Source organism: Lepus europaeus, chromosome 10 (genome assembly GCF_033115175.1).
Source record: "Lepus europaeus isolate LE1 chromosome 10, mLepTim1.pri, whole genome shotgun sequence".
Classification (NCBI taxonomy): domain Eukaryota; kingdom Metazoa; phylum Chordata; class Mammalia; order Lagomorpha; family Leporidae; genus Lepus; species Lepus europaeus.
In genome coordinates this window covers 2,349,612-2,364,452 of record NC_084836.1, presented here as the reverse complement: position 1 = coordinate 2,364,452, position 14,841 = coordinate 2,349,612, and the positions used below count along the sequence as shown (strand labels likewise).

The window sequence follows — 14,841 nt, the reverse complement described above, 5'->3', positions numbered from 1 at the left end:
TAATGGTGTGGATTTAGATGGATAAGGTTAGGGTGATAGAACATTAGTTGAATGTTTTGCTTACAAGCTAAAAACTGAGCCTTCTTTAATTGCAGTTCTGCATTTCATCACTTTGTGACTCTCCATACTCTAGTAACATTTCCTTTTATAGGAGTATTAATTATGTACACAGTAATTGGCTTAGCAGAGATTTAGTTTGGGCCGTGCTGTTTCTCTTTGAGTACTGCATGTTTTTCTCTCATTTATTCTGAAGCAACTGGCTATAGCCTCACCTGTTTTGAATCTTCTTTAATTTAAAAAAATTTTGATAATGTGAGTTGGGGGTCTGCTTTTTTAATCCATCTGAGAGTGACAAAGAACACACAGGAGGGGCTTTCCTCTTGCGCTGTGGCAGGCTCGTGCGTCTTCAGGTGAGCCTTCCCGGCGTGGTGTCCCCTTGTTCGGGTTCCTGACGCTGTGCCCTGGAGAGACCAGGTCTCCTGAGCCGTCCCCCTGCGAGGCTGAGCACAGGCCCCCTCTTGCCTTTGTTTCCATCTGTGATTTCTGTGAGGCCTCCTCATTGCCGAGCAGCTAATGAGAACCGCGCCACTCACTCCCTAATCATCGCTTAAGGAGGGAGAAGCCGCTCCTGCCAGCGCCTGCTTCCCTGCTCCTTCCACCCTCATTTGACAGATAATGACCCTAGAACAGTAGGGCCTCTGTCAGTAGACTTCGCAGTTGCTAATTGAAGGAAGAAGTTCAACTGAGATGTGATTAGAGAATTGATATTCCATGTTAAATAGACCATTTAATTAATGTGGTAAATAAGTTTGTCTTAACGCCTTTACCACCAAGTTACATTGTAAGACCCGAGCGATTCTGAACGCATTTCCCTGATGCTTAGCAAGACAGGATGAAGGGACATGACCGTGGTGTTAATCGTCCAGGAGAGAGAAAGGCTGGAGAAAATGCAAGTTGTGTCCCAGGAGTGGAGTCTTCAGACACACTCCAGAGACTGTCCTTGCCCCCTGCAGCCCGCCACACTGTCATATGCACGCCTTCACACCCGTGCACCAAGTGTGTGTTCCGTGCGGCATGGGACAGCTGTGTAAAGCGTAGCATTTCTGGCAGTTGTTCTGTAGGGTGGATGCTTCCCGTGGTTTGGCCCTGGATGCCCAGTGTGATGGATAGGTCTGTAGTGCATTTAGACCTCGTGCCCCAGACGTGCGAGGTTTACGTCACCACATGGAGCATGGAGCATCGCCTGCTGACCTCGGGGGAGCACCCGCCGTGGCCTGGGGCTCAGGCAGAGCTCCGGGCGTGGGGACGGTGTGGGTCCCCTTCAGCACCGCTAGCTCTCCTTCTGGGCTGGGCCGGGGGAGCCTGGTCCCTGCCCTCCGGGCGTGGGGATGGTGGGTCCGCTTCAGCACCGCTAGCTCTCCTCCTGGGCTGGGCTGGGGGAGCCTGGTCCCTGCCCTCCAGGCGTGGGGACAGTGTGGATCCACTTCAGCACCGCTAGCTCTCCTCCTGGGCTGGGCCGGGGGAGCCTGGTCCCTGCTCTCCAGGCGTGGGGACAGTGTGGATCCACTTCAGCACCGCTAGCTCTCCTCCTGGGCTGGGCCGGGGGAGCCTGGTCCCTGCCCTCCGGAGCTTGTGTTGCAGCAGGAAGGGCCTATCGTTAACACTCATGCCTTCGAGCGGAAGCGTGGGGCACTGTGAGAAGCCCCCCAGGCTAGGGGCCAGAGGAGGCTGCTGGACTGGGGGGCGGTCAGTCTGGTTGGGTGAACTGGAGCAGGCCTGGGGCCAAAGTGGGATGTCCCTTGTGGGGGCTGGTGGGTCACAGTGAGAGCCGGGGCCAGGTCTGGAGGGACACTGCTGTCATCCACATTGGCTGGGCTGTGGTCTGCAGGGGAGATCCCAGGTTGTCTGGGGAAGGTGAGGACCAGGCCCACTGACTGCCTGTCACTGGCAGAGGCACAGGGGCTTTGGTTTTTAAGAACCTGTTTTTAAAAGTACCTTATTTACTTATTTAATTTATTTGAAAGAGAGAGAGAGGTCCCATCTGTTGGTTCCCTCCCGAATGCCCATGCAGTTTGGGTCAGCTCAGGCTGCTCTCAGGAGCCAGGAGCTCAACCCAGGTCTCCTCTGCGTGGCGGGGACCCAGCTCCTTGAGCTGTCACCACTGCCTCCCTGTGTGTGCAGTCAGGAGTGGAGCCAGCCTGCAGACCAGGTCCTCTGCTGTGGGATGTGGGTGTTCTGTGAGACATCCTAACCGCCCCCCAGTGCTCCTTAGAATGGCCTGACCTGATTTGCTGGACTCACAGTTTGCTGGGTCTTTGAGCAAGTGAACTCGAATGGTTTGTCCATTGATCTTTTAGACACTGTTTTCCCCTTTAAAGGATAAGCCTGGTGACAAGACACTGTTCTGAGTTTGAGTGTCATGGACATCCTTGTTCCCCGGCTTTCAGGCTGTCACAGATTTTGGGGTGCCTGGGGAGACTCCTGAAGGTTGTACTTGGGGTGTTGTTGCTGGCTGTTTGTCTTCTTCTAATCTGAAATGTGGGAAGCAAGTCCAGTTAGTTGAGGCTGCAAGCAGGCCTCTTGGTGTGGGATTCCCTGGGGCCCGGGCAGCGGGAGGAGTGGGGGCTGCCCTTGGAGTATGTGCTTTGCTGTGTGCCCCCGTGGCCCCTGCTGCTTCCTGTGGATGAGGGCCAGCCCAGGGCACAGGGCCCTTGACTGTGCTGCTCCAGGTGGGGTGACAGCCGCTTCTGTCCTGTTTCAGTGAGCAGCCTTGGCCCTGGCACTCAGAGGCCCTCTGCTCTGTGTCCTTTGGCTTGGAAGAGAAGGCAGTGGGAAGAGAGCGGTTCTTTGAGGTGGACACACGGTGAGGCAGACCTTGGCTTACTGAGCTGGCGTCAGCTCTGCCCCACAAGAGAGCACCGTGAAGATCCATCAGGAAGCAGTTTGTAGAGAACACAGACGGGAAGTGTGGGAGAAGCCGAAGCATCTTGGAACTGGAGCCACGTCGGGGAGTGCTCAGGGCAGGTCCTGGCCGACTGGTCTGTGATACCAAAGGAGCGAGTCAGGAGTGTGTGCCCACGGCCCAGGGCGCCTTGTGGGGCCTCCAGCATAGGTAAAAGCAGTTCGATGCTGTTGATGTTGCTGTCGAAGGCTGCAGAGTCCACCAATGCAAGTTTAGCACACGTGTGTTCACATGTACATGTATGTTCCTTGCCAGGACTAGTCAGAGCTTCTATACCAGGCCTAACCAGCCCTTCCTGTGATGGCCCCTGGCATGTTGGTCAGGCGCTGGTGGAGCCTGGCTCTCCGCGGGGCTCAGGAGACCTCTCGTGGTCTCGGGTCGGGGTGGCAATGTGCCCAGTGTGCCCGATCAGGGTCACTCAGTTGTCACAGCTGGGGAGGCCCCAGGAGAAGACTGTCGCTGCGGGAGGCATGACTGCTCAGAAAGCGACTGTGGACACAGCGTTCTCCATGCCAGGGAGGCTAGGGACGCAGGGGCTTCAGAGGCTGCGGCCTTGGGCCGGGTCAGAACCCTGGGCCTGGGGTGATGAGTTTCCAGAAACGTGAATGGGCCCGTTCCGCACATGGCCGCTTGTTCTTGCAGAGGGCAGCCTTGACCCCCGGGCTGGGCAGAGCGTGTCAGGTTCACGTCCACTAGGAAGGGCTCAAGGCCGCTGCTGCTTTGGGCTTAGTACAGGCTGTTCCTGGGGTCTAGGATGAGCGTGGGTTAGGGTCCATCATCTGAGAACTTGCGATTGCAGAGAGAAGGAATCCTGAGTGACAGAGACTTTGGGGTGTGGGGAGGGCCCAGACCTGAGGCAGGTGGCAGGACAGAGGAGGGCCCGGCCCAGGAGACGCTGAGAGCTGATGTGGAGGGCATGGAGGCAGACTGGAGGGTGGGGTAGGGGGCGAATGAGCAGGGGAAGCTCAGTGTGCCTCCCTGCTCCTGGCCCCGTGGGAGCCAAGTACAGTTCCTGCCAGGCCAGAGCAGGAGCATTTAGGAGGTGGGTGCTGGCCCAGGCCTGTGCTGGGCTTGCTCTGTCTGGGACTCGTGGAGCGTCCCGGTGGGACCCGGAGCTTGGCCAGCCATTTGCAGAGTTGGATTGGAGACTTGGCTGGGAATGGCTGAGCCGCAGGGTCCTGGCTGTGTCCATCCGAGCGGAGTTCTGCAGCACAGATTGCAGGGTCCTGTGCAGTGCCAGTGGGTCGTGTCCGACTGGGGAACTGAGAGCAACGGTGGCCTCGTGGGGAGCTTTACGGTTCTCTCCCGGGCAGGAGCATCAAGGGTTCTGTGCCACAGATACGGCCCTGGGGCCCGCTGTCTGGGATCACATCCAAGCTCTGCCTCGCAGTAGCTTGCAGATGGCCCCAGGCACGTCAGCGTTGTGTGCGGGGGAGGTTTAGATCATGATGGCACTGACCCGTTGGGTGCTGTGAGCTGAAAAAGAACCATGTGGGAGGCACGTTACGCAGTTCCCCAAGTTTTGCCGTTCGATGTTAGGGTCGTCGTATGCATCTCTGCCGCGGTATCTCGAGGGTTTCCTCCACTGAGAGGGGGCCGAGCTGTACTGAGAGATGGTTTATATGCCGTGGCTGTCATCCACTGGGAGTATAAAGTCGTTGATTTAAAAGATATTCACAGAGTAGTGCAACCATCAGCACATTTTGATTCTGGAATACTTACCTCATGCCCAGAAGAAATCCTGGACCTATTAGTGGTCCCTCCTGGGTGCTCCCTCGGCGCCGCCACCCAGCCCTAAGCACTCTTGAATCCACTTCCTGTCTCTGTGGCTTCTGGGTTCAGTCACCATGTGGCCTCCTCCCGCCTGTGTGTGGTGTGGCGTGTATCAGTGGTTCTGCACCCTTCTTACGCACAACGTCGTCTGTCTCCACCAGCTGAGGGACATCTGCGTGGTTGCAGCTTCGTGAGTGATGTTGCTGTGGATACTCACGTACCAGCTTTTGTGTGGATGTGTTTTCAGTTTCTCCCCGGGCATCTGCCAGTGACTGGAATTGCTGGGTCCTATGGAACTGGACATTTACCTGTAACATTTGCTGTGCCGCCAGGCCATTTTCCCAAGTGGTGGCACCATATCTTGTGTCCATCACAGCAGAGGGGGTACCTGGCTTGGTTGTGTCCCCATCAACACTGACCCTCACTTTCACTCTTTTTTTTGAGGTTGGTAAAAATGTCATGTTAATTTAAGGATACAAAGTTTTCTGCTTCTCACATCATAAACTGTGACAACTCAGCTGAGGAAGCATGTTGAGTAGAAATAATGTTATTTGTAAGGAGAAGTAAATAAACTCTTGGGCGATTCCGTTCTCTCTGTGGGCGGGTGCACCTGCTGCGCTAACGACCTTTGTTACCAGTGCTAGGAAGAGGAACCCTCGAGGATGCAGGCGGGTGCCCCAGTGCTGCTCTCCTGGGCTCCAGTCTGGCATTTGCCCACATTTCCATGATGTTTCTGGTGAAGTCCTACGACGTCATACCTTCCTTTCTTGGCAGGAATGCATGTCAAGGTAACATGCATGCCGTGTTCTGGTCCGTGCTGAGGCGTGCTCTGTCTTCTTTCTCCTTGTTGTGCCGTTCCTGTGGGGCAGCAGCTGCCCGAAGCTCAGGGCCGTCTCCTCTGTGATTTGCCAGTTTTGCACACAGTAGGAGCCCGGAATACTCCCTGATTGAACTGGAGCCCTGAAAAAGCTTTTCTGTTATTGTGAAGTTAAAAACAGCCTTAACCCCTCCAGTAGAAGTATTTGGTGTAGAGATACAGGAATGTAGACAGTTGTGAAGGGCAGCGTTGACACGCCGTGGAGAACATTCCTTCATGCCCTCTCCCTCAGACTCTGTACTCCAGAGAGGGCGTGGCTGTTTGGGGAGACACTGCACCACTCCTGGTCCGTTGCTTGGTGCTACGGCTACGGGATCAATCCAACCATCCAGATATCTTTCTGTGGTTAGCAGTGTGGGCCTGGGCCCACCCCCTGGTTCTGCCTGTGACACCCTCCCCCCCGCCCCGAGCTGGCTGGGCTGCACCTCTGGGCTCCCGGTTGGGAAGCAGCATGGGCTCTTTTCTCCCTCTGTAGGCACAACTAGCGTGTCAGCCCCAGTCTCAATTTGGTGGGGTAGGAGGGAGGACCCACCTGGCCTTGAGCCTAAGGTGTGCCTTCCAGCCTGGCCCCTTTGCATCAGGGTTCCAGGCATATGCCTGCTGGAGGATCACTCAGAGGTTCCTGTGCCCGTGCGTGCCGTCAGCCAGGCCTGGGAGCTTGGGTGCAGGCGGTAGCAACTGCTTCGCCCTGGCTGTGGCTGTTTTGTCTGTTGCCTCTGAGTCTTTCTCCATGCTTTGTAGTTGAGTGGTTTGAGACAATAGCAAGTTACCATTTCTTTCATGGCTTTTTTTTTTTCCCATGTAACTTTGTAACATAAGCTTTTTCCTGTATTATCAAGAAAATTTGTAAAGATTGTTTCTACCTGCTGCAGAGGTAATTGGCGAGACCATTCCTCTGTTGGGGTTTTTGGTTTTTTTCCCTGTAGCCATAATGTAATTTTTAAGTAAAGCCTGTATTTTTCAGCCAGTGACTGTCACATTCCTTTTAAGAATGTTAAATTTGATTTAAAATGAAGAAACATTGTTCCATCATTTAGAACTGCACAATTTAAGCAAAGAATTGTATTTTGGTTTATGTCAGTGCTTTCAGCATAATGAAAACAAAGTATTTTCCCCTCTTTGATGCCTCTCTAGATTTAGAAACAGTTTTCAGGGTGACTGGGTGTTGGCTGTGCTCCCTACAAGGAATGGCGATAGTTTATTCTTGCAGGGGGAGAGGCCCTTACCATTGGGTGCTCCGATTAGTGTGTTTAAGTTCAGAGTGATGTGATTCTTGTACGTCATTTTCTCTCAAATGACTCTGGAAAGGAAGTGTGAAAAGGGACTGGAATAAACAGTGCCTTTACTTGAGAACATTAAGAACACGAACTTGTCTGTCCCTGTCTGTAAGTCAGAATCCTGGCTGTTTTGAACAGACCCGTTCTGCATGCAGCTCACGCAGTGGGAGTGCCGCTGCGGCTGCAATTAGCGTGCCCTTGGCAGAGGCAGTGACTCCTCATGCCCGTCCTGTTGCAAGCCCACAGGAGGAATTACACCGAGAGCTCACCGTTAGCTGCATCCCAGCAGTGCGGCCTCTCTGCCTGTCTCCATTAACAGAGTGGAAACAGGGCTCTGCAGCCAGCGAGGGAAGGTGAGCATTGCCACTTTCGCGCTGATAAATTGCAGTTTAGGAGTGATTCCGTCCACCTCTCCTCTGCTGTGTTTAAGTTCTACCTCCTGGTACTTCATTCTCCTGGGTGCTGGGTGAGCTGAGGCTGTGCCACCTATGTCTCATGCATGACTTCCTTGGGGTCTCACATGGGGAAGCGGAGAGTGGAGTGCTCTGGGAGTGCCAGAGGGGTGGAACCGGAGTGGGTAGAGCTGCTGGTCCTGCAGCCTCGGGAACATGGCAGTCCACAGCCATCAGCCCTGAGCTATGTGTTACTCCTGGTTTCTATTAAGCATTTTGAAAATTATCAGCACAATGTGCTTAATATTACAGAATTGGAAAACCCAGTAACAGTGTAGCTGCCCAGCAGCTGTGACTGGAATGTTTGGTGAATTTCGTTCCACAGTCTTTACATAGTAGCCAGTGCTAGTACATGGTGCATGTACTTTCATGATTTTTAAAAATTTAATAACAAAGCATTTTGCAGCGCTGTTCAACATTTAAAAATAGTATTTTTATAAAGTAGTGCCACAGTGCTTCGGATAATGGGTAGAGAATCTAGGAAGAAAACCAACACAGCACTAGAAGGTTGAACGACAGAAGCCCGCTGGATGTCGCAGACGCCGGCCCTGCACCAGCACCAGCAGAGTTCCTGTTCTCGAGAGCTTGCCGAGTGTTTCCCAGGACAGACCATCTGCTAGGCCCCAGGAGCTGCCTTGGTACATTTGAAAGGGCAGAAATCTTATGAAGTGTGTTTGATGGCAGTGGCATTAAATTAGACATCAGTGACAAAAGGAAATTGGAAGAAACTTGACAGGTACGTGGAAATTTTAGAGTATACCCCAAATAACCAATGGACCGAGGAAGAAACTGCAAAGGAAATTAAGTTACCGTGGGATGAAGACAGCAACACAGTGTGCTGGAGCTTATGGGATGCAGCTGCAGCATCGACTAGAAATTCCTGCACTTGTGGCTGACGTTGTTGACTGAGAAAACCCTGGGATCGTTGACCTCGCTGTCCAGTTTCAGAAACTGTAAGAAGAAGAAACTGAACGAAGAAGAGAGAAGTGTTGAGAGAAGTAAACGTGAAACAGGGAATAGGACATCAGAGGACGGTCACAGACCAGGGCTGGGTCCTTGAAAGTGTCAACAAAATTGACAAACCTTTAGCTAGACTGACCCCCCCCCCCCCCCCAACACACACACACAGAAGGGGAGAGGGAAATGGAGAGAGAAAACAGATCCAAGTTGCTAACATTGTGAATAATTTTAGAAATATACAGCATTAAGGAAATACTAAGAGTATTTCTACAAATTAGAAACATAAGTGACATTGAGAAATTCCTAGAAAGACACAAACTACGGACACAGACTGTGATCATTAGTTTTTGTGTGTGAACTTGGCTAGGTTATGGTGCACCAGTCTAGATGTTGCTGTGAAGTATGTTTTAGATGTGGTTAACATTCAGCTCAGTAGACTTTGTGCAGAGTGGACCCCCTCCCCCAGGGTGAATGTGGCTCTCCTGTCATCAAGTGCAGGCTGTGAGAGCAGAGGCCTTGCACAGGTCTGCTGTGAGAAACTCTGCCCAGGACGGCAGCAAAGGAGCCCTGGCTGCGTGTCCGGGCAGGTGCCATCCCTGAGGTCACCTGAGCCGGTTACTTCCAAGAAGTCAGCCCCTCCCTCTCCCTCTCCCTCTCCCTCTCCCGCTCCCGCTCCCTCTCCCGCTCCCTCTCCCTCTCCCTCTCCTCCCTCCCCCCCTCCCCCTCCCCCTCCTCCCTCCCCCTCCCTCTCCCTCTCTCTTCCTCTGCCTGCAAAGAAAAGCCAGATGACATTGTTGTGATTTCTAACAAGTGGTTAACGAAGGGGTTAACACTACAACTTCACAGAGTTTCCCAGAATAGAAGAGGAGGGAACACCTCAGCCTATTCTAGGAGGCCATTATTGCTCTGATACAAAGACCAGAAAAAGACATCACAAGGGAAAGAAGCTAAACTGTAGACCAATAGTCTTCTTGAAGATAGATGTAAAAACCCTCAACAGACTGCTGGCAAACCAAATTTGGCAGCATATTAAAAGACTTGTGCACCCCAAGAAGTGAGATAAGTCCTAGGAATGCAAGGATGGCTTAGCATAAACATCAGTACAATGCACAGAACAGAGGGCAGAAGCCATGTGGTCATCTCACTGGATGCAGAAAAGGCATTTTGCAAAATCCAACATCCTTTCATGAAAAAATCATTTAAGAGACGAGGAGCAGCTCTGGTTTGTTAGGGAACTCCTCCCTAATAAGACTGCTCTTAAAAAGAGGCTCTGCAGCCGAGCTCATCCTCAGTGGGAAAGACAGAGGCTTGCCCTGAGCTCAGCAGCCGGATGGCGACGCCTGCGCTCACTTCTGTCCAGCGGCATGCTGCTTCCAGCCAGGGCAGTGACACAAGAAGATGAAACAGAAGATAGCCAGAGTGGGAATGAAAAAGTGAGTTATTGGTGTTGGTAGTTGACATGGTCTTGTATAAAGAAAATCCAAAAGAATCCACTAAAAAACCATGAAACCTGATAAATTCAGTGAGATTGTAGAATACAAGGTTACCATGCGAACATTCAGTTATATTTCTGCACACTTGTGAACAATTTGAAAATGAAGTTATGGAAATAATTCCATATAATAACAGAATTAATGAACTATCAGGCACAAATTAGCAAAACAAATGTAAGACTTGCACTCTGAAAACTACCAAAAATTGTAAAAAGGAATGAAAGATACAAATATATTGAAAGACATCCCATGTTCATGGATTGGAAGACTTAACAGGAGTACGATAGGGCATGAAGTCCTCCCTAAATTGATCTGAAGATTCAGTGGGATCCTTATCAACACAGATGAGTTTATCTTAAAGTTCATGTAGCAATTGAAGGGAGCCAGCAGGGCCAGTACCATCTTGGGAAAGAAGAACTAAGTTTGAGGACTTACACATTCCAATATCAGAACTTACATAGCGGCCGGCGCCGCGGCTCAATAGGCTAATCCTCCGCCTTGTGGCGCCGGCACACCGGGTTCTAGTCCTGGTTGGGGCGCCAGATTCTGTCCCGGTTGCCCCTCTTCCAGGCCAGCTCTCTGCTGTGGCCAGGGAGTGCAGTGGAGGATGGCCCAAGTGCTTGGGCCCTGTACCCCATGGGAGACCAGGAGAAGCACCTGGCTCCTGCCATCGGATTAGTGCAGTGCACTGGCTGCAGTGCGGTGGCCATTGGAGGGTGAACCAACGGCAAAGGAAGACCTTTCTCTCTGTCTCGCTCTCTCACTGTCCACTCTGCCTGTCAAAAAACAAACAAACAAACAAACAAAAAAACCTTACATAGAACCACAGTAGTCAGGACAGCATCATACTGCACACGGATACCGGTGCTGATGAATGGAATGGAACCCAGAGTCCAAAAGAAAACCTTCACGTTGACAGTCATTTGGCCTCAGTACGGTGCTTTGAGAAGTCAGTGGGGAGACTGCCTTTCTCAACAAGTGTTCCCTGGACAGCTAGATGTCGGCATGAGCAGAATGAAGCTCTAGCCTTCCCTCCTACATACACGAACATAAGGTGAGTCAGAAACCCAAGTGTAAAAGCTAAAAGGATAAAACTCCCGAGAAAGTGTTTGAGTAGATCTTCATGACCTGGGGCTAGGCTGTGGTACCTTAGATGCAAAAGTAAGAAAAGAAAAAACATAATTCAGGTAACTTCACAATTAAGACGTTGTGTTATGAACAGTGCTCTCAAGAAGGCAAAAAGAAGTAATAGAAATGGAGAAAACGTTTGCTAGTCCTGTATCTGTTGAGACTGTGTTTTATGTACAAAAACTCTTACAGCTCAGCGGGGCCATCTGATTAGAAGATGGGTCAGGGATTGCAGTAGACATTTGTCCATTAAGCTCATGAAATGATGTCCATCATCATTATGTATTTGGGAATAAAAACCCAACCGCTTCCTGCCTGCCGTCAGAAAAAAGAACAATAACAGACGTTCAGCAAGGATGTGGGGGGCATGAGAGTTGACTGTTAATGGATGCAGGATTCTTTTTAGGGTAAACAAAACGTTTTAAAGTTAAGACTGTGGGGGTAGTTGTCGGACTCAGTGAGCAGGCTAAAAACTAAGTGACTGAGTTTTGTGATACGTGAATTATGTTTCAATAAAGCTGTTCAGAAAAGTCCCCCAGCTTTCTGTTGATGAGTGCGTGTGATTCCTCCTCCTCACGCCTTGACAGTACCTGTGGTCTCTAGGAATCGGACCCGCGTGTGTTTGGGCTGTTTTCTCGTAGCGCTCTCTGTGGGAATTGTGGAGTCTTGATGGCCTTGGCCACTGCTCTCCAGGAAAGTGCTTGAGTGTGGGGACGCCACATTGGGAAGGTGCAGTGCAGAGACGTGTATGTTGGCGCGGAAAATTCTTGGGACTCGGCCCTACTTTCCCATAATACACATTTTCCCCAGGCTCTTTGAGCACCCCTCCTTCGTGTGTCCTCGCCACCCAGGGGAGAGGCTGCCCTCTGGTTCTGTCTGCTGTGGTTTGGGTTCTGGGCCTGGGCGGGACGCATCTGTGTCTGTGTGCCTCAGTCCCTGCTCTGTTGCTGTGTGGATGCCGTGGTGTTCCAGCACGGGCCAGAGCTCGGAGCTGCTGTTGGTACTCTCAGTGTGGACGCTTGAGTTTCCAACCTCAAGGAACCTCCTCCGCTTGGCCTAACCAGGAACTCCGCGAAGACAGTGGGTGTGTGTGGTGCAGCAGCAGTTGCGCTGGGACCTGGTAGCTGTGGTCCTGCTGGGCGTGTGCTCCTGTGGCCCAGGCAGGCACGGGGCCACAGTCGCCCTAGACAAGTGCAGGTGGCTTTACCTGAAAGCCTCTGCTTCCTGGCCCCCAGGCGGGTGTTGGCCCCTTGGAAGCAGCGATGGAAGGCGGCTTGGGCAGTGTGGACGCACGGGGGTATCTGTCACGTCTCTGCTGTTCCTGCACACACAGGAGCATGTGACATTCCTCCTGAGTCCTGGAGGGAAACGAGAGAGCAGGAGCCACCTGGCAGGAACGCCCGTGCCCGGCTGTGGGCCGGCTGTGGGCCGGCTGTGGGCCTGGCTGTGGGCCCAACAGGAACGCCCGTGCCCGGCTGTGGGCTGGCTATGGGCCAGCTGTGGGCCTGGCTGTGGGGCCGACTGTGGGGCCAGCTGTGGGCCCGACAGGAACGCCCGTGCCCGGCTGTGGGCCGGCTGTGGGGCCGACAGGAACGCCCGTGCCCGGCTGTGGGGCCAGCTGTGGGCCCGACAGGAATGCCCGTGCCCGGCTATGGGCATGGCTGTGGGGCCGGCAGGAACGCCCCTGCCCGGCTGTGGGCCCGGCTGTGGGGCTGGCAGGAACGCCCGTGCCCGGCTGTGGGCCCGGCTGTGGGCTCGGCTGTGGGGCTGGCTTCCGTCGTCTTGACCCTGTGCCCTCCCCACTGCCCTCCTGTGTCTGCTGTTGGCTTCTGCGTCGCCCACCTCATGGTTTTGGTGAAGCGTTTCTGTGCCTTCCGTTTTGGTGCCTGCGGGCTGCTGAGAACTGTCTGGGCCAGTGCTCTGTGAGGAAGGACGGGCGGTGCGTGTGCTGGGTTAGGGTTTCATGGGAAGTTGTGAGCGGGCGGTGCGTGTGCTGGGTTAGGTTCTAATGTGAAGTTGTGAGCGGGCGGTGCGTGTGCTGGGTTAGGGTTTCATGGGAAGTTGTGAGTGGGCGGTGCGTGTGCTGGGTTAGGTTCTAATGTGAAGTTGTGAGCGGGCGGTGCGTGTGCTGGGTTAGGGTTTCATGGGAAGTTGTGAGCGGGCGGTGCGTGTGCTGGGTTAGGTTCTAATGTGAAGTTGTGAGCGGGCGGTGCGTGTGCTGGGTTAGGTTCTAATGTGAAGTTGTGAGTGGTCAAAAACTCCCTCACAGTCTCAGAACACTGGGACCTGGGGCCCCTGGTGCTCGGAAGCCAAGACTTGAACCACTTTGCTTCCCTTGCATTATTTCATGGTGCCGCCTTTGCCTGGAGCCAGTGTCTGCAGTGATTGGTGTGGGGTCCTGGTCCTCCTCGCTCCCCCTCCTCCCTCCCTGTCCATGGTGTCACCTGAGCTGTGGCTAAGTATTACTGCCCCTAGTTCATTATTTTTTAGAAGATTTATAAATTTGACAGGGTGACAGAGAGAAAGGTATGTGCGCGCACACACACACACACACACAGATTCTACCTGGTGGTTCACTCCCCAAATGGTCGCAGCAGCCAGGGCTGGGCCAGGCCGAAGCCAGGAGTTGGGAACTCCACCTGGGTCTCCCATGTAGGTGGCAGGGACTCAGTACTCGGGCCGTGTTCTGCTGCCTTCCCAGGCATGTTAGCAGGAAGCTGGATCGGAGTGGGCAGCTGGCTCGGGACCCGAGCGCTCCAGTGTGGTCCGGTGCAGTTGTAAAAGGCAGCTTGACCTGTGGGGTCAGGTGCGGCCCGCCCCCAGTTGAGAAGAAAGTGTCCTTACCTCTGTCTGGGCTGCAGCAGTTCCGTGGCCGCCGTCTCAGTGCCTGGCGCTGAGCCTCTGGGTCGTGAGGTTTTTATGCTTGCGCTGATGGTGAAATCAGTTTGGTTCTCTGATTTATGGCTTTTTAAAGGACACCCTGCCAGAAGGCGTCCTCATTTGAATATGGTCCTACACGCTGCGGTGCTGGGATTTGTGCGTTGTCAGTGTGCACCTCTCCTGCAGCCTTTTCCAAACACGTTCTGTTTCCATCTATTGAAGTGGGGTTGTACGTCTTCCCCCTAATTCATTTCCTTTCCTTTAAGTGAGCTTCCCTGCCTTTGCTGTTTCCGATTGCAATCTTGCGGAGTGCTCTGGCTGTCAGGGGAGCACGCGCTTAGAGACAGCCTCCTACTTCCCACCCTCCTGAGGGAAGTCCCACGTAATTTAATGTCCAGAGACTTCTGTAACTCAGCACAGAGCCTTTAAAAAAGAGGACCTTTAAAAAATATTTGAGAGAGAGAGAGAGAGATCCTGCAGCTGCTGTTTCACTTCCCACATGCCCACAACAGCCAGAGTTGGAGCAGGCCAGACCCAGAAGTCCATCTGGGTCTCCTGCACAGGTGGCAGGAGCCAAGTACTTGAGCCATCATTTGCTGCCTCCTGGGTACATCAGTAAGAAGCTGGATTGGAAGGGGAGTAGCTGGGACTTGAACCAGGCACTCCAGTATGTGATGGGGAAATATGGGATGTGGGCATCCTAAGTGTGACTTAACCTGCTATGCCACAGTGCCTGCCCCTCTGAGCCTTTCAAAACTTCTTTTTTAGATTTATTTATTTATTTGAAAGGCAGAGTTAGAGCGAGAGAAAAAAAGAGAGACCTTCCATCTGCCGGTTTACTCCCCAAATGGCCACAATGGCCTGGGCTGGGCCAGGCCAAAGCCAGGAGCTTGGAACGCCATCTGGGTCTCTCACATGGGTGCAGAGGTCCAAATACTTGGGCCAACTTCTGCTGCTTTCCCAGGACATTAGCAGGGAGCTGGAGCTGGATCTGGAGTGGAGCATCCAGGGCTTGAACTGGTGCTCACATGGGATGCTG

At 53.0% G+C, this 14,841-nt stretch overlaps 1 protein-coding gene across 1 annotated transcript in view; it reads left to right on the top strand.

The window, feature by feature from the left end:
• TBC1D22A (TBC1 domain family member 22A) overlaps positions 1-14,841 on the top strand; it is a 367,129-nt gene that overhangs the window by 145,427 nt on the left and 206,861 nt on the right. The window lies entirely within an intron of this gene.